The sequence below is a fragment of the Myotis brandtii genome, unplaced genomic scaffold, assembly GCF_000412655.1.
Source record: "Myotis brandtii unplaced genomic scaffold, ASM41265v1 scaffold59, whole genome shotgun sequence".
NCBI lineage: Eukaryota > Metazoa > Chordata > Mammalia > Chiroptera > Vespertilionidae > Myotis > Myotis brandtii.
In genome coordinates, this window is record NW_005370223.1 from 403,206 (window position 1) to 421,579 (window position 18,374).

The 18,374-nt window shown below is 43.7% G+C and overlaps 1 long non-coding RNA gene across 1 annotated transcript in view; it reads right to left on the reverse strand.

The window, feature by feature from the left end:
- LOC106728330 overlaps nt 1-18,374 on the reverse strand; it is a 159,987-nt gene that overhangs the window by 104,064 nt on the left and 37,549 nt on the right. Inside the window, exon 3 of the long non-coding RNA XR_001364633.1 lies at nt 4,189-4,395. This is a non-coding gene — a long non-coding RNA (uncharacterized LOC106728330). The remainder of the gene's footprint in view (nt 1-4,188; nt 4,396-18,374) is intronic.

Sequence of the window (18,374 nt, forward strand, 5' to 3'; positions counted from 1 at the left end):
GTAGCTGCTGGTGAGACCAGCCATCAGCAGCAGATGCTTGGACACGGGCTGAGACGATGCCAGTGCCCTGGGGGCAGGGATGAGGCACACCAGCACAGAGCCCAGCAGCCACGGTGTGGGGCCTGCTGACTTGTTCCCCCAGAACCCTTGCCGCACAGGGGCAGCAGAGAGCTTGACCAGGACGATGGTCCCACGGATTGCAGGGGCTACTTCCTTTGGGCACTTAGCATCCAGAACAACATGTCTGTTGTCGTCCCCAACAGCGACACAGCCTTGAACCGGGGGCTCTGCCAGTGGGTTTGCTTTTGCACTGGCATAACCTTTAAAACCTCGTCCCTGAGGGACGCCCCCAAGAAAACGTCAATGATCTCAGATTCCTTGATGGGCAGGGAGAAGAGATAGATCTCCTCCAAGGACGTGAACTTCCTGTCCTTGACCAGGCGGCCCACGCGGCCACATCCTCCCGGCCTGCAGGTCCCCCTCCCGCAGCAGGGGTGTCACCAGCCTTTGGGGTTTTCCTGGAGAAGAAGCTGGAGGCTTCTGGTTGGCTACAGGGAAAGTAACTCTGGGAAGATGGGAACAGAAGAACCAGCCCTGCCTTAACTTGGGGTCCTGAACGGCACGGAGCGGCTCAGAGACCAGCGCTCGAGTAGGTGCCGGCCTTTCCTCTCGCTTCATCATTACCTTCCCATCAGCCAAGCGGAAGTAGAAGGAAGCCCTCTGGGAGGAAATGCTGGGAATATAAAACCCAAACTGCACCTTGTTAACAAAGAAACCTGCCTAGGCTGGGAGCTCCAGGACGGTAACAGTACAGGTCTATGCTGGGCAGTGCCCACGCCCCAGCTGCCTACAGTACTAACTATGGGGACTCCTTCATCGCCAAGCATCTGAGTGTCTACTGAGCTCTAGGCACACGTGAGCAAGACAGAGCCACATGGCCTTGGCCCTCCTGGAATTTTATTCTGGTGGGACACCCACTTCAAATGATCCCAGAAATAAAAGTACGTAAAGAGATAGCTAATACTTCCCACTATAAACAGAAGGCCCTTCTTTATGTGATACGCCAAAAATCCCTTTTAGAGTAACATATCACCCCATTTTACAGCTGAAAATAAAAAAGATACATTAAGCAATTTGCCCAAGGTCACCCTACTAACTGCCTCAGTGCAGCAAGGCCGCGAGCCCACGCTCTAACCACACAGCAGGTCGCCTCTGCTCTGTCACTGCGGCCGCCGGGCCCCCAGTGAGATCAGCAGGAAGAACAGGCCACAGCCTTCCTGCTCCCACCAGAGCCTTTCCGGCTGTGCCCACCAGCACGGCCCTGGCTCCACGGAGCAGTGTTATCATGCTCTTCTCACTTGGCTCCTGGAGAAACATTCCTTCTCAAGTCTTTCAGAAACTCAGAGCCAAAAACACAGGGAGCTGAGCTCGCCCTAGCCAGTCTGGCTCAGGGGATGGAGCTTCGACCTGCAGACTGAAGGGTCCTGGGTTCAATGCTGGTCAAGGGCATGTACCTTGGTTGTGGGCTCAATCCCCAGTAGGGGGTATGCAGAAGGCAGCTGATGGATGTTTCTCTCTCATCCATGTTTCTAACTCTCTATCCCTCTCCCTTTCTCTCTGTAAAAATTAATAAAATATATATTTTTTAAAAAGAGACCCAATCTATGCTGCACAGTATCAAAATACATCTTGGAATTTGTATTTGCCATGGAGAATCCACAAGTTACATAAACTCAATATAGTAAGGATAAAATCCGCCCATTTATACCTGGTCCTGACCAGCAGACCTCCACCCCAGAATCCCTGTGCACACACCCCAGCTCCAGCATAACTTGGCCTCGCATTAGAGAAAGATTGCCACCTTGCTTCCAGATTCTCTAAAAAAAGAAATATAATTTAAAAATTATATACACTTAATCATTATATATTTCTGTTTGGAGATAGCCATGAATATTTTCTTCTAGGAACATTATGTTGATCCTTTTTTACATAGATTCTTGAGTTGACATCATAGTTACTATTCCTAAATATCTGCATGTTTGGCATCATTAATATTACAAAAATATGTTTACTTGAGAATTTTGTTCTTTATGTGAATACTTCAGTTACGTTAGTTGCCAGAATACACACAAGTGCACACACATATAACAGGAAAGTATTTGTGGCAAAGTAATAATTTGAGAAATCAAGCAGCATGCATTACGCATACACCCTGCAACACTGCATTCAGACCAGGAGACATGAGTTACAAAATACCATGAGGAAACAGTTGCCCCTATCATCAACCCAACATCAACCCAAGGGAGGGAATGAAAAATTGATTTTTTTCATTCTAAATCTGAAAATATATAGTTAATATATTATAGATAAGGAGCAGCAAAAAAAAAAAATGCTCAAATCTTAAGTTTGAGATCAAAGACCTACTGTAAGGAAAAGGATACTGCTACATATTTTCAACAGAGGGGAGCTGCTCTCCACCCTACCTCCTCGCCTTCAACACCACTGCCTACTCCTCACTCCCATTCGAAAGGGTTTGAGCATGTGAGAAGAAGAGAGAGAACAGAATCCAACTAAAATTGAAAGAGGAAAAGAATGAGCAGTGGGGCATTTTTGACTCTTGTCTACCTCTGGCCAAACTAAGGACTTGAGGGTTACCAAGGCATTCTCCTGTGATGTGTGAAACGTCTACAGAGAAGATTGCTAATACATTTCCCAGGTTCAGTTGGAGAGTGACAGTCCTTGTAAAACCTGTGCAGCCGCTTTGGACTTGAAGGAAACAAGGGTGAGATGGCATTGTGCACACAGACATGAGAGGTTACCCGCCCCAACCGGCATCAGCTGCAAAGCGTGGAGATCTGCAAATACCTCATGGGCCCCAAGTGAAGACAAGCCAATGAGCAATTCTAAGAGCCTCCATGCGGAGGAACCCCTCCTGGGAGGAGGAGGAGGAGAAGGTAGCTACCTGGTGTGATTTCTCCAGATGTCAGCCAAAGCAGGATAACAGACTACAGGAACATCAGCAGCAGAGAAAATGGGGGTGACTTCTTTCTGCCTTCAACATCATGAGAGGAATTCCCCCCACCCCTCAGTGCAATTTAGATGTTAGATCAGGAAAAAGGGAGAGACAGAAACTTTACAAGGGAAAACAGTATTGATGTCGTTGAACACTGAACTAATTCAACTATAAACTCCACGATGTCCATTTTATAGATCTTGACTAAGCACTTAGTGCGTTGGACAGGTTTAATTTGAAAACAAGCTGAAGACTGAGAGGCAGAAATTCAAGTCAGTCTAGAAATAGAATTACTCTTTGGAACCGAAAATGTATGACCATACAATTAATACCAATTACATGTACATATCACACACTACAGAATAATACAGTAGTTTCCTAGACACACAATTTTTGGCCTGACGCTTTTGGAGGTGAGTGGATGAGACGTGAGCATGAAAAGGAATGTTCAAAGGGACCATTTGCTAGAGAACATAAGCACAACTAATGACAGCATTTGGTTTGCCAAGAAAAGCCAAAAGGCAGGAGATTGAGCCTTGTAATTCAAGAGTTTGAAGTGTCAGCACGTGAAAAAAGAAACTCCTCCTTATGCAACAGCAACTCAATTAAAGGGAATTAAAAGTTGATTTTTACTCTTAATCTGAGAATAAATGTAGTTGATTTATGGGTGTAAGACCTCTTCTTCTCAACTGAATCCTGCCTCCTCCATAAGATCCACCTTAAGTGTTGGCAAAAATGCCACTTGAGAAAATTATAGTAATCTAACCTGGCTGCAGACAACTTTGCACCCAATCCTTTGGAGCCAACCAGGATTTCTTTCTTTCTATACTTTGAAGATGATAATATGTAAGTTAATTATATTTAAACTGTTCTTTTCAAAGCTAACAAGAGAAAGCTGCAACTCTCCCATGCCACCCTCTCATGAGAAAGACAGGGAAAGAAACCAAAATCAAAAACGCTTTTACTAAGATCTGCAAAAGTCGGGTTTTGGTTAGTTGTTTTTACTGCCAAAAATTAACTTTCCCCTCCCACCTCTTTACCTCTGTGTTGGCTTTTGGCCACTGGAAATCAGCGTTAACAGGGTGGGAAGGAAAGGGTTTTGCAGTGGGGAGGAAAGAGAGGAAGAATTCACCTGGCTGTGGTTGAATCAAAACATTCACAAAGATGAGCATCACCTGCAAAGCTAAGTGCTACTTCTCAGGAATGGCTCCTCGGGGCCGTGCAGAAACAGCAAACAGTAAAGGAGTGGATCCCAGCCAGGCGGCAGGTGGAACAGGTGCAGAGAGACGGGCGTCTTCAATGCCAAGGTGAAAGTGGCCCCTCCCCCGTCCTCCTTTGTTCTTCATTTTGAGCTTGGTGACAGTTCTCCTGTATTTACATTTCTTCAGGAGAAAACAGAACCAAGGCTTACGCTTCACAATTTACATCACTGATTTCATGTGCTAGCATGTCTCATGATTAATTAGCTTCCAACAATTTCAAAAACGTTTTTCCCCCTGCACCTTGGAGACTCTGGGAGTGGGTGGTCCGCAGTGTAAATAGGAACTTGATGATATGGCAAGCCTTGTATCCCACCAGCTGGCCTTTGCCTATGATGGGTGTCCTGCCTTGTTCTAGCCACTCTTCCTTTCAGGGCCTAAGCCACTTCCAGGTGTGGCCACACTTCCCTCCTCTATTGGGATCCCTCTTGGCCTATGTCCAGCTTGAACAGGGGCCCGCAATCTCTGCTCTCCTTTAGGCATGGTGCCTCTGCAAACTGAGCCTGCACAGGTTCCATTCTGCCAGGACCGCATGCCAGCCATGACCTGCCATCGGCAGAAGGCTCCACCAATGCCCAAGCTACCCTACCTCAGCTAATCCGTGCCCCAAGTCCCCTGCCTCTCGCAGTGGACACGTGTCTGATTGAAGGAGGGAGCGTATCCCAGCAAGACATGCACTCTCCGCTTAACTCCTGGATCACACATTACCTGCAACATCCTTCTATTGCCTACTGGCCTCCACAGGGGGAGAACACTGTTTCAACAGAAGACAAACTTCAACTCCATTTTCTCACTGAGTGCCACATGTTGATCCCCACGCTATTAAGAGGCATTGGTGCTGACCAAGTGGTACTTGTATAAGTTCTCGGATTGGTGTCTGCTCTTTCCCCCAGTGACTGTGCCACTCCCGCCACTCGGAGTCCCAACATCACAACAGGTTCATGCATTCTCCGTGCCCTCTTCCTCTTTTCTCATTGGGTGACTTTTCACGTGGCCTTTTCTGCAGATCAGCCCCTCAGAATATGCCAGCTGGGGAAATGGAGAGTGGAAACACTGCTTTAAATTAAAAAGAAAAAAAGTAAGAAAAGAGAAAGAGACTTTTCATCACCCTGAATTAGACCCAGTTTTCTCACTCTGTCACCACCCTCACAGAAGCTGGCACACTCTTCAGGAGCTGTCCCTCTTTTTACTATGACAGAGAGGAGAGCAGGGTGGGGAGAGAGGGAGGGAGGGAGGGAGAGAGAGAGAGAGAGAGAGAGAGAGAGCTTGATTCAATGCATTAGATAGATTTGGCTAGACTGACGTCATTGCTCATTAAGAAAACAGGCAATCTACTTCTTGTTCCCATTGGAGAAAATAAATCTGCACAGAGCCAGGCCAAATAATGTGTAGCAAATGATCAATGTTAGCTGAGGGAGATGATTGATCCTTTATTTCTTACACCCTCTCATGCATAATGCATAAGATCCGGGATGTTCTCAGCTTGCCTCAGGCCCCGGCCGTGATGTACCGCATTACTATACAGAACACTCGTTCTGAATTGCTAGTGACAGTCTCTACATCCCTGAGCAAGTGGGAGCCAGGAATCCTTCAGAATCCCAGTCGCCGATAGTGCTGTGATGGATTTCTGAATCCTTCCCAGGCCTTTTACAAACACACGCATGACTCAGGGAAAGTCTCAAAGAGACTCCGGGCCTCACTGCTCCCTAATGCAAAACAGAAGGGACAACACTGGCCTTTTTCAGAATGTCAAATATAATATTATAAAAATGGGAATCCTTTGAAGAACCAAAAGTGAGGGTGGAAAGTGAACTGTTTACTTTTCACAATAATGATTAAGTTTCACAGAAGCCAGTTAATCCTTCGTGATTTTAGAAGAAGCTGGCTTCTCAAATGTTGTATCTTAAGTTGAGATTCTTTTGCTGTTATTTCTCTAGACTCAAATGGCAGTGATGATGATGATGATGATGATGTTGATGACAGCAATGATGGCGGCTACTTTTTTAAACACTGATTTGCTGGGCTATCCAGGCATCACCTTCTGTAACATCAACCGAGGCTTAGAGAACCTAATTAACTTGCCCAAAGCTCACAGCTAATAACCACTGGGTTCCAGAGCCAACACTACTCATCTGTACATGTGAATGCTACTGGGGTGGGACTGGGGTCAAAATCAAAGAATCGGAGTATCAAAGTATAAGGGGCCACCTTCAGTAAACAGGCTGGGAGAAGATTTTGTAAACTAGCAAAAATTGAAAAGAACTGATGGGTTTTAACCCTTACTAGGGGCCAATCATCATACTAGATTCTTTACATAAGTTTCAATAAAAATAATAATGGTTAAGATGATAACCAATTTATGGGGTAGGTACTATCACCCCTGTGCTAGTCATTAAGCAATTGTTTCTCAATTTCAAACCACCTCTCCACGCAATGCGATGCGGGGGCTGGGACTCTGAAGACTACATTTCTGCGTTATCAGCCGGAGGCTCCCTCTTAGGCCCTGCCACTAGGGGGCATCAGAGAGAGATTGCAAGGCTGCAGGAGGAAGAAGGAAGGGGCTTGATCGTTCCGGTTTTATTTTTTTGCTTTTGTCTGCATCATCCCAGCAACACTTCTGAGGCCTGGCAGCCACAGCTCATCCCATCCTGCAGCAGCAGTTTCCATTCCAGGAGCAACAGGGATTCAAGTGTGCAGTTTCTCTAACACTTGTCGAACCAGCCTCATGGTCTTCCCTTCAGGGACACCAGCCCAGCCAGCCAGCACGCCCACTTCAGAGACCCGCATCCACCCTCCGCAGGGCCTTGCCTCCAATCTTCTAAGTTTGATCACTGCAACTTCGTCCTTTCGTTTCCCCAGCCACGGGGTGGTAGCTACTTCCTGCATAATCACCTGCATGGCACCGAGGTGTTTGTTTTTTAATTATTTTTGTTTCTCCATAACCAGGTTGACAATTTTTAATGTTACATTCCTTCTGTCACTTACCCAGTTGGCATGGCTCAGTGGTTGAGCATCAATCTGTGAACCAGGAGGCCACGGCTCAATTGCAGGTTGGGGTGCGTGTCCAGGTTGTGGGCTCCATCTCAGTGGGGGGCGTGCAGGAGGCAGCCGATCAATGATTCTCTCTCATCGTTGATGTTTCTATCTCTCTCCCCCTCTCCCTTCCTCTCTGAAATCAATAAAAATACTTTTTTTTTAAAAAAGTTCTGCGTTATCAGCCGGAGGCTCCCTCTTAGGCCCTGCCACTAGGGGGCATCAGAGAGAGATTGCAAGGCTGCAGGAGGAAGAAGGAAGGGGCTTGATGGTTCCGGTTTTATTTTTTTGCTTTTGTCTGCATCATCCCAGCAACACTTCTGAGGCCTGGCAGCCACAGCTCATCCCATCCTGCAGCAGCAGTTTCCATTCCAGGAGCAACAGGGATTCAGGTGTGCAGCTTCTCTAACACTTGTAGAACCAGCCTCATGGTCTTCGCTTCAGGGACCCCAGCCCAGCCAGCCAGCACCCCACTTCAGAGACCCGCATCCACCCTGCGCAGGGCCTTGCCTCCAATCTTCTAAGTTTTGATCATTGCAACTTCGTCCTTTCGTTTCCCCAGCCACGAGGTGGTGGCTACTTCCTGCAGAATCACCTGCATGGCACCGAGGTGTTTGTTTTTTAATTATTTTTGTTTCTCCATAACCAGGTTAACAATTTTTAATGTTACATTCCTTCTGTCGCTTACCCAGTTGGCATGGCTCAGTGGTTGAGCATCAGTCTGTGAACCAGGAGGCCACGGCTCAATTGCAGGTTGGGGTGCGTGTCCAGGTTGTGGGCTCCATCTCAGTGGGGGGCGTGCAGGAGGCAGCCGATCAATGATTCTCTCTCATCGTTGATGTTTCTATCTCTCTCTCCCTCTCCCTTCCTCTCTGAAATCAATAAAAATATTTTTTTTAAAAAAGGAAGTTCTTATGACACTTGAGATACACACACACACACACACATACACACACTTTCTCCTTTTTCAGAAAACCTTGCTCTTTTCCAAATCACTGGTGCATGGGACTAGTATGTCTTGCTTTTTACTGTGTGTTAAAGTGTAAATACAATGGGAGAGACTATTTTTTTCTTATTATATTTGCAAATTCACCCAAAGGCCACATTGCAGGGAGCCGATCTAAACCACATGACACACAACAGGCATATATTTAGAAAATCCTAAGAGGATCCTTGGGACATAATGAGTAATTTGACCAACCTGATGTCCCAATTCACAGTGAAAGGAAGAGTGGTAAACTGCAGAGAAAAAATCGTCACCCTTCTCCCTTGTAATGTGTCATTCCACGTAAGTGCCGTTGGCAGCACCTAGCACAGTATCACACATCCAGGGGGTACCTAATAAATACCGGTTGCCTCTGATAACACTGACATAACACGAAGGCATTATAATGAATAGTGGGTGATAGAAATATACGTAGGTAATAGTTTAGTAGTGGTCGTGTCTTTCAACAGCAGTTTAGAACAAGAAAGCCTGCTATTACCTTGTAGACAGATAACATTAAATGTGCAAACTCCAACTCCCTTGTCTTGTGTCAACTAAGGAAAATGAAAGTAGATGAAAGCACAAGTTCCCTTTCAGTAGCATAGAAGACGTCACTGCTCATTTGGGGGCTGTACTCAAGAATACACACCCTCTGAATGTGGAAACAGGGTCAGGAAACAACCGCCCATTCAAACCAAAAGTGGTAAGAGTCAGCATACATGGGATTACCATATTCAGTGGCCCTACGTGTCGGTGTATAAATGTGTTGCTGCATGGACTCAGGAATACATCAAGTCCAGCAGCCAAGGGCTCAAATGTAAGGAAAGTTATAACCCAATCAACTGTATGTGAGAATAAGTATAAAGAAGAGAGGTGCGTGTGCAATCAAGGAAAAGAATGTGAATTTGTCCACGTTTATCCAACAAGAAATAGACGTTGTATTAAGAAACAACTATTCCTGTTACTGAAAGAGTGACTCTATTTTGGGGTGCAGAGATATTTAATCCAGTTGTAAGAGACAGAACTATGTCAGAAACTATTCCCAGCATATATCTAACATAAAGAATGCCGGGTTAAAGAATTAAACCACATGACACACAACAGGCATATATTTAGGAATTGAATTAAACCACATGACACACAACAGGCATATATTTAGGAATATCTTTTGCAGGTAATGGATGTTGAAAAGGTTGTAGATGATCCCAGACAAGAAAAAGCTGAGGAATTCATCATCACCAAACCAGTACAAGAAATGTTAAAGTGATTTCTTTAAAAGAAGAAAAATAAAAAAAATAAAAATAAGAAAATATCCCAAAGGAAAAAAGTCTCACTGACAAAGGCAGTGGATTAACCAACACTAAAGCTAGTACAGAGATTAAAAGGCAAAATATGAAGATCATGATTAAATATAACAGTAAATTAAGGGCTACACATGATTAGGGCTAGGGTTAGGGCAAAGGTTAGGGTTAGGGTTAGGGTTAGGGTTAGGGTTAGGGCTAGGGTAGGGTTAGGTCCGGGGCTTGTGTTAGGATTAGGTTCAAGGTTAGGGCTAGAGTTAGGGCACAAGTTTAGGGTTAGTGTTAGGACTAGGGCTACCCTTAGGGCTAGGTTTAGGATTATGGTTAAGATTAGCGCATAAGGTTAGGGTTAGGTTTAGGGTTAGGGTAATGGTTAGGGTTAGGGTTAGGGCTAGAGCTAGGATTTGGGTTGGGATTAGGATTAGGGCACAAGGATAGGGTTAGAATTAGGGCTAGGGTTAGGGTTAGGGTTAGATTTAGGGCTAAGGCTAGGGTAAGGGTTAGGGCTAGGGTTAGGGTTAGGTTTAGCATTAGTTAAGGTAAAGATTGACTTTTGTCAAAGAAGATTCTAGCCTAGGATATGACTAACTGCCATAAACTACTTTTAGTTAAAAAGTTTCATTTCAGACCATCCTTTGTGGTTACTTTAGGTCTCTGTGTTTGCAAGACCCCCACGCAGGCCTCAATTGAGCTTGTCAGGTTAGCATGTGGCTCCTTTTCATTCACAAGGGAAAACACAGGACCTCTCTATACATTTTTACATTTCCTGTGAACCTATCATTATTTCAAAACAAAGCTTTAGAGCGATGAAGGCCTGGGTTGGGTTGGGAGCCTGGTAGAATTAGATAATGGGGGAAATTGGTGGACATCTATAATACTCGCAACAATAAAGATAAATTTTTAAAATATATTTTAAAATAATTAAATAGAGATAATTTGTGGATAACATTGCTAGCAAAAAAATTTAGAGCTGTATGTATTAACATTTAAATATGACATTATAATATTAAAGTCTATTGCCAAATAGAATTATAGGATGATTCTCTTATGAGGTAAAAGATTGAGAATATAAAAAGTTAAAAGTGGGAAAATGAAGAATTTAACTTTTTACTTAAAATACTTCCATGATGGTTGAATTTTCTGCTTGCTATTCTTTATAGTTTGATTTCTTTACAGCATGAACACATTACTTTTATTATTTAGTTTATTGATTTTTATTATTTTTATTTTTTGAAATATGTTTTTATTGAGTTTTGGAGGGAGAGGAGGGGGAAGGGATAGAGAGTTAGAAACATCAGTGATGAGAGAGAATCATTGATTGGTTGCCTCCTGCATGCCCCCTACTGGGGATCAAGCCTGCAACCTGGGCATGTGCCCTGACCGGGAATCAAACCACGAACCAGTGACTTCTTGGTTCCTGGGTCTACTCTCAACCACTTTATTGATTTTTAGAAAGAGAAGAAGGGAGAGGGGAAGAGAGAGAGAGAAAAAAAAAAAACAACAAACATCAATGTGAGAGAGAAATCAATCAGCATGCCCCCTACCAGGGATCAAGCCCATAACCCAAGTATGTGCCCCGACCTGGAATCCAACCAGCAACTTTTTGGTGCAGGTGATGATGCCCAACCAACTGAGCCACACCAGCCAGGGCAAAATAACTTATTTTTTTAATCTGTGAATACTCTCCCCCCCAAAAAATTTATATACTATTATGTATGCAATTTTAGCAATCTCGTGAACCCAAAGGCCATCCATGGATCTCTTCAAGGGTGTGTGACTCCCTGACTAGGTGCCCTGCTTTTAAAAACGCATGCCTGCACGAGTGGAGAAAAGTAGGTTTAAGGACCTATTTAAATACATTATGTAATCACTCTGGGCTCTAATTGCTATGAATCCCAACCATCCTCAAGTGAGAAATAAAGATTTCATTTCTTTGTTTCTTTGGAAGTGACTAGATGTGGAACTCTGGATTGCAACTTTAGGAACTGCACTAAGGATGAGCATAGCAAACATGAAGGAATAAATTAACATATAAATAACTTATTACTACGAGTACTTAGAACAACATGAGGAAATAGAATGGTTCTTTTAGCATTTGTTTACTAGCCATATTCCAGGCAATATGCTAGGCACTGGAAATTAGGCAGTATGAAAAACAGGCTTGCTTTCTACCTAGAAACTACCACGTGCCTACAGGCATGGGGATGGTTTTGGCCTGCTTAATGCAAATCATCTCATCTTATTGAAAATCTTCAGTATATGAACAACATGTATAAAGGATATAGAAGAATTATGGGATCAAAGTGAAAATATTTTATATCAGTCCCTAAAAGAAATATAATAAGCAAATACATGAAGAAATATCTGGTATATGCATACAGAGAGAGGAGGGGGAGGGCCATTGGGTATTAAATAGCTATGCTAATCAAGAACCCTAGACAAACAACGGTTTCTATCTTTTGACTCAAATAACTCAAATAGAGCAGAAAAAGCAAAATCATTCTATAATCCAGACAAATGACATCTTGGTTTTGGGGGAGTTCTTTTACGAAATGAAGGCTCATTAGAAAAGTGCAATCGTACATTAACAATAATAGGACTGATAAAAAGACAGGAGAAATATTAAAAAATTCTGAAGTTTAGAAGCATCAAGGCATAGAACGCACGTGACTAATAACACATATCCTGTAGCCAGACCTCCTGGGTTGGAATCCCACAGCTGCCACTGAATAGCTCTGTGACCAAGGGAGTTAGCTTACTCTCTGTGCCTCCATTTCCTTACCTGCAGAATGGATGGATGCATGACAGAGCTGTAATGAAGACTGAATCAATTAGAGTGCTATACACATGTTTGTCAAATAAACTTTGCAGCAAACATTCAGGGAACTAAAACCAAATGCTATGAGTGTTCAGAGGGGGAAAAATTCCTGGGAGAGGAGTTCTTCAAACAGGTAGGAACCTACCAGGTGGTGATATTGATACCGTTGTCCTTTAACCTGGTTATTAACAAGAGGAATGGAGCAAAGGGAAGGAAGGCCAAGTAGTACAGGCATTCATTTGTGAGCTTTGCCGGGGAGCTGCAGTTTAGGCGCACACCCAGTAAAGTCTGGGTAAAATAGGGAAGGTACTTGCTTGTCAGTCACACCTGGGAGCAGGTCATTGGCCAGAGGAGGCGTGGCCACTGCAAACACAGGAAGATTTGATAATTAATCTCCTAAACAAAAGAGTTCTCACACTTGGTGCTCCTGCTTGCTGAGCTTGGCTCCTGCACACAAGGGACTAATGGACTGCAACTGGTTTAATGTTAAACTAGACCCGGCTGCGATAGAGAAGGGACACTTTGGACGCTGACTTTGTTGCTTCTAGCTCTATTGAATCCCCAGCGGCACATCTTCCAGGGCTGGATTATAAGAAATGGGACTTTGGAAACCAAGGGATATCATTCCACCCAAATCAAGCTTTCTACCACATCTCCTCCTCCCGTGGGAAGGAGGAAGTTTTTATCCCAGCGGTACCCCAAGAACCCCACTCCCACTAGCCATGGAGAAAGGCCACCCACGCCTTCTTCCCAGGATGATATGAAGGGGTGCTCTTCCAGATGGAACGTTGGCAAGGCCAAGGCAGGAAGGCGAGAGCTGATGTGGGGAAAATCCGTCCTGAAGGTGTGCCACACGCAGACAGCGACTGGCCTGGGGGGGGCAGGTCCGAGTCTCAGCAAAAGAGACACTGCGCCTGCCAACTCCTGGTTTGGGTTTCACGCTTTAGGAAAAGCAACCTGCCCCATGGTTTAATGAGGAGATGGGAAAACCAGGCATGAACCCAGAGTATGAGAAAAGGCCAGGAAAAGAATAATCAAGGCCAAGGCGGAATGGTGACAAGGAAGGTGAATAGGAGACAGAAATGAACATACCTGAGTAACGAGACAGAGCGATTAGAAAAAAAAGAAAATGACTGTACCAGCAAAAGAAATAGAAACTAAAACTAGACCTGTGATATTACTACATGCCAGATATGGTAGGCAATTTCCCATAAGCTTTCGCATTTAATACATCACACAACCAGGTAAATGTAACTGTGGAGACTGGTAAAAACGATTCCTTTATTTGCCTATAAGAAACTGAGGCTCAGAAGAGTTAAATTATGTGCCTCGGGCACATGGCCAGTGAGGGGCAGAGTCCGGATTTGAACCCAAAAGTCCCTGACCACAGTTGATGCTCACCCCACTATTCCATGCTAGTGTCGGGGGGAAGATGTCAGCTTCATTTTTGGACACGTTGCTTGAGCTCAATGAATATTTTCAACAGGTATCTGGGGAAGTCTGAGGGTGGGGAAAAGGGTTGGAGAAGGGAATTTAGAAGCTTTATGCAAGTTTTGTAATGATCAGTGAAATCGCTGAAGTGAATAATCGATAACAGATTATTTATCATTATCAACTTGCACGTGTCTGAGCTGGGGTGTCATCATGTTTGTCTGAAGAGCCCACGCAGCAGTTTTAAAGGGATTCGCAAACAGAAGAAAGCTGCTGTTCTCGCCAGTAAGCAATATTTTAGCGGCAAAACGCCCTATGAACGGTCTGTGAGTACAAAGCAGCAAGCATGTGAATCACTTTTACAATGTCACGTTCTCTCCTTCCACTTGGGGAGGGAGCACAATGCTTCCATAAGCAGATCCTAACAGCACAGATGCTGGTGCTGATTTGAGCATAAACGCTGTCCCGCACACACACAAAAAGGAAGGAGAGAAAAAATCCCAGAGTGCCATGCCTGCATAAATCTTACATTTTTATGAATCACTGCCATTATGGCAACCACACAGTGAACATTTGTGCCTGAGGATGTGAATGGATCCTTCTAGATAGTTTAACTTCTCTCAGACTCCTCATCATTTATATGTGTCCATGTATCATATCCAAATAGGACTTTGCCTCCCAGACTGCTCAGGTAGCAGCCGGGACCCTGTATGATGAACGTTGGAAAAGATAGTTTCATTGTAACCCAGAGGAGCGCAGTCTTGCCTCTGTTGCTATGTCGTCAACATCCGACCACAGACTCAACATTAAGTTTTCCATTTCCTATCAGCAGCTGTTTTCTAGAGCCAACAAATATCGTCTACCATCAAATTTTATGCTTTGTAAAAGGTGACCTATACTTTCTTTTCCAATGCAGTTTCTTCAATGAAAATATTGTAATGTCAGTCCATGCAAAGCAAATGCATATTAATATGCGTTTACATCTGTCTCGTATTAATATTCATGCCTGAATCCACATCCCTACACAAAGCCAATTTTCTGACCATCTGTGTGATGGCTGGTGGATGCAATGAATAAATTTTATTTGTGAGGGGAGTGATAAATCATGTATCTTCGGGTTTTTTTTTCACCGACAATCTTCCCTTTTAGGTGCAAACATGTTTTCATCGTGGTTTGGAATATTGAAGGAAATGAAAAGGATTAACCCTTTAATGTCCCTACAGGCTATCTCAATCTCATAAAGGCCATGAAAATGCGCTCTCAACACCTCTAATCAAACACAAGGAGAAGGAACTACCGATTCGCTTCGTTAGATTTGACATCTCTGCTTCCTCTGTGAGCCCCACTCTTTAATAATCCTCTTTGGTGTTGTTTAAAATGCACACTAGCTGCTTTTGAAAAATTTCACAGAGAAAGGCAAGGCCTTGCACAAAGAGTGTATTTCTGAAGTCCTTCCGGCCATACAAAGTATCTTAAAAGTCACATGACGTGTAAGCACACGCAATGGAAAGATCTCAGAGAAAGTTTGACAATATTTCTATCATGATCTCTGTCCTGTCACTTTGACCCCCCACTGAAATATCAAGATTTCAGAGGTAACAACTTGTTTGCAAATTTGGGGATCTGTTGGGGACCATGGCATCATAGAAACAATGACCTTTTAGGACAGGAGACAATTGCAGTTAATTAACCTGGCAAACAGAACCCACTCAGAAGGGTTAGACTGGAAAGCAATGATATCATGGCAGAGAGAGCCTGAGAAACTCATACACTAAGGAAAGAAGTGTTATCAGATGGCCTGAGGAGCGAAAGCCGCGTCGGGCTAAGGTAGTTTCCCTCGCCTCTTCCCAGGGATGCTTCTGTGAATTCTAATCGGACTACTAGATGGAATCCAAACCCAACGTTTCCATTTGGTTTCATTTGCCGTCTCTGAGTTAGACAGGGCTTCTCTAAGGTCCCTGAGAATGCCACGTGTAGCACAAATCATAGCTTCCAGGTCACAGCAGAAATAAATTGAAACTTCGTGTTCTCGCAGGCTGCCAAACATTTCTATTTCTGCTTTAATGACACTGAACAGAGCAGCGAGGTCAAATGGGAACCCACAGAGCTATAAGTCTGCTGTAGATACAGCCCGTTAGCAAATGGATACACAAATGGTAAATGGAGCAGTCAGAGAAATCTTGTCTCAAGAAAGCATGTTACTGAGTAAGCACCTGCTACTTGCAAGATACATCATCCTGGGACTGAGATTAGATGCCGCGCTGGCCTCATAAAGCTTTCCACCGATCTAATAGTGAAGGCACATTCTCCCACCAGAAGATTCTCAACAGTGAAGTTAGAGGATGATCAATGCAACTGAGCACCATAAAAGGATGAAAAAGACAGTGAGACTCCCACAAGCCCAGGGAATCAAGGGACCTCTCCAAGGAGATTTTAAGATCAATCTTGAAGGCTGAGAAGATTCAGATGGTCAGAGAAAAGACGTCATATAAGATGGGAGAAGCTCTACAAAGGCCCAGAGCAGGAAGTATTTAGTGGGAGGAAGGAGGAGGAGTTGGAGAAACTTCTGGGTAGACCTCTATGGTGACATCTGAGAATTAATACTCAAAATTATGGGAGTTAAGGGAAATGATTTTGAGTAGTATGCATGTAGGCATTAAATAACATTGAATTATAAAGCCAGAAAAAGAATTCCTTAGAACTGTTTATTCTCCTGTTGCCTCAAGAAGACAGTCTCTCTCCGTTTGATGCTAATATATCTTTCACACCACTCCAGTACTTGCAAAATCCCTCTTTTTAACAAAGAGAGAGCCAGCCTCAGGCTTAGTCCTCAAACTAGAACTTAATAACATTGTTTGCTTTCCTGCTTTTTTTATTCTTAGTGTTACTTTACTTTATTCCAAGTAGTACTCACTGGTCTTCCATTTGTGATAGTAATATAAAATTTCCCTGTAGGAAACACTTATTTAAGATTTTTTTCAAATTACTTGTTTTTTGAGATAAGTAATAGAATGAATGAACGTGATGAAAAAACTACTGCGACATAGTAACTGGCAAGATGGAAAGATGGGTTGGACTCAGTCTAGAAGTGCCTCCAGATAGAAGCTAACTGGGTTAAATTACAGCCTTGGGTTTCAATTCCATTTTTTTAATCCTCACTCAAGGATATGTTTATTGATTTTAGAGAGAGAGGAAGGAAGAGAGAGTGAGAGACAGAGAAAAACATCAATGTGAAAGAGAAACATTGATTGGTTGCCCCCCCCCCGGACATGCGCCTACAGATCAAACCCACAACCTTTTGGGGTACAGGACGAGGCTCCAAACAACTGAGGCACCCAGCAAGGGCTGATCTCAATTCCATTTGGTAATTCTGAGTTTCTTGGTTCCCCTCCTATACGGCATTGCTGAGATTGTGTTTATAAAATCTCTTTCAGGCCTAGAATTTTTTTAAATATACCTAAACTTTTTTTCATACAAATACAAAAAAAACATAATCTAAATGAGAGACGGAAAAGACATAATAGTTCACCATGATGTTTCTCTCTATCCCTCAGAGATTTAATATGAGAAATAAACATAAACTGCTTCACCAGAAGCAAAAGGATGTAGCTTTCATGAGATCGCTCGGATTTCACACCATATACTTAAGTATAATTTAGCATAATATTGATAGATGTTTATATTTGCCACCCGCCTTTTTCAGAGTGATATTGCAAGGATTACTGATACAATATTTGGTAAGTCTTTTCAGCTCTTGAAGAAAATATACACCATAAAATTAAGGTAATAATAATAGTCATTGTCATAACAGCAATAACTGCTCATCCATGTACATTTTCAAACACGGGCCTGTGTCGATGGAAAGAAAAATTAGGCTGAAGCTAAAAATGCTTATCAGCTGGTTAGAACACACAGACTTAGGACGGAACCATCGTAATGCTATCTACGATTTATTGAGATCTGGAGTGGGGTCTGAGATTCTGCGTTTGTAGGAACTCCCGGGTTGCCGGAGCCAGATCTCATTCAAGAAGCTGGAATGATAATGTATGCATTGGCCATTGACACCCTCCTTGGGGGGAACTGGCCCATGAGGGCTACTGCTCTCTGTGGAAACTACCGGGGTATCCCAGACAATGACCTCGGCCTCCTTTTCTTCTCTACTGCAGATCCCAGTGGTGGAAGGTCTGCTCACCTTCCTGAGTGTTTTTTCTCCCCGTCACGATGGGCTGTGGAGATGACACACTCTCTACAGGATTCACCCCTTCCGGTTGCCACAAAAAAAACACAGGGGCCTTTATAACCCAAATGTCAGCTGCCTGGATGTCTCCATAAAATTTTATGGCAAGGGAGGCAAAGATGGTGGGACAGCATCCGTTTTAAAAAAATGCTCAAGCATGAATTAGCATCGCTCCACTCACTCGGGCCTCTCAAAAGAATTCTACTATTTCCCAAGTCTCCCCTTGCTTCGATGTCTGCTTTCAGGGAGTTCCCTTTCCCGCTTCAGCCTCTCTTCTCCCCAGCCCACATCCACACC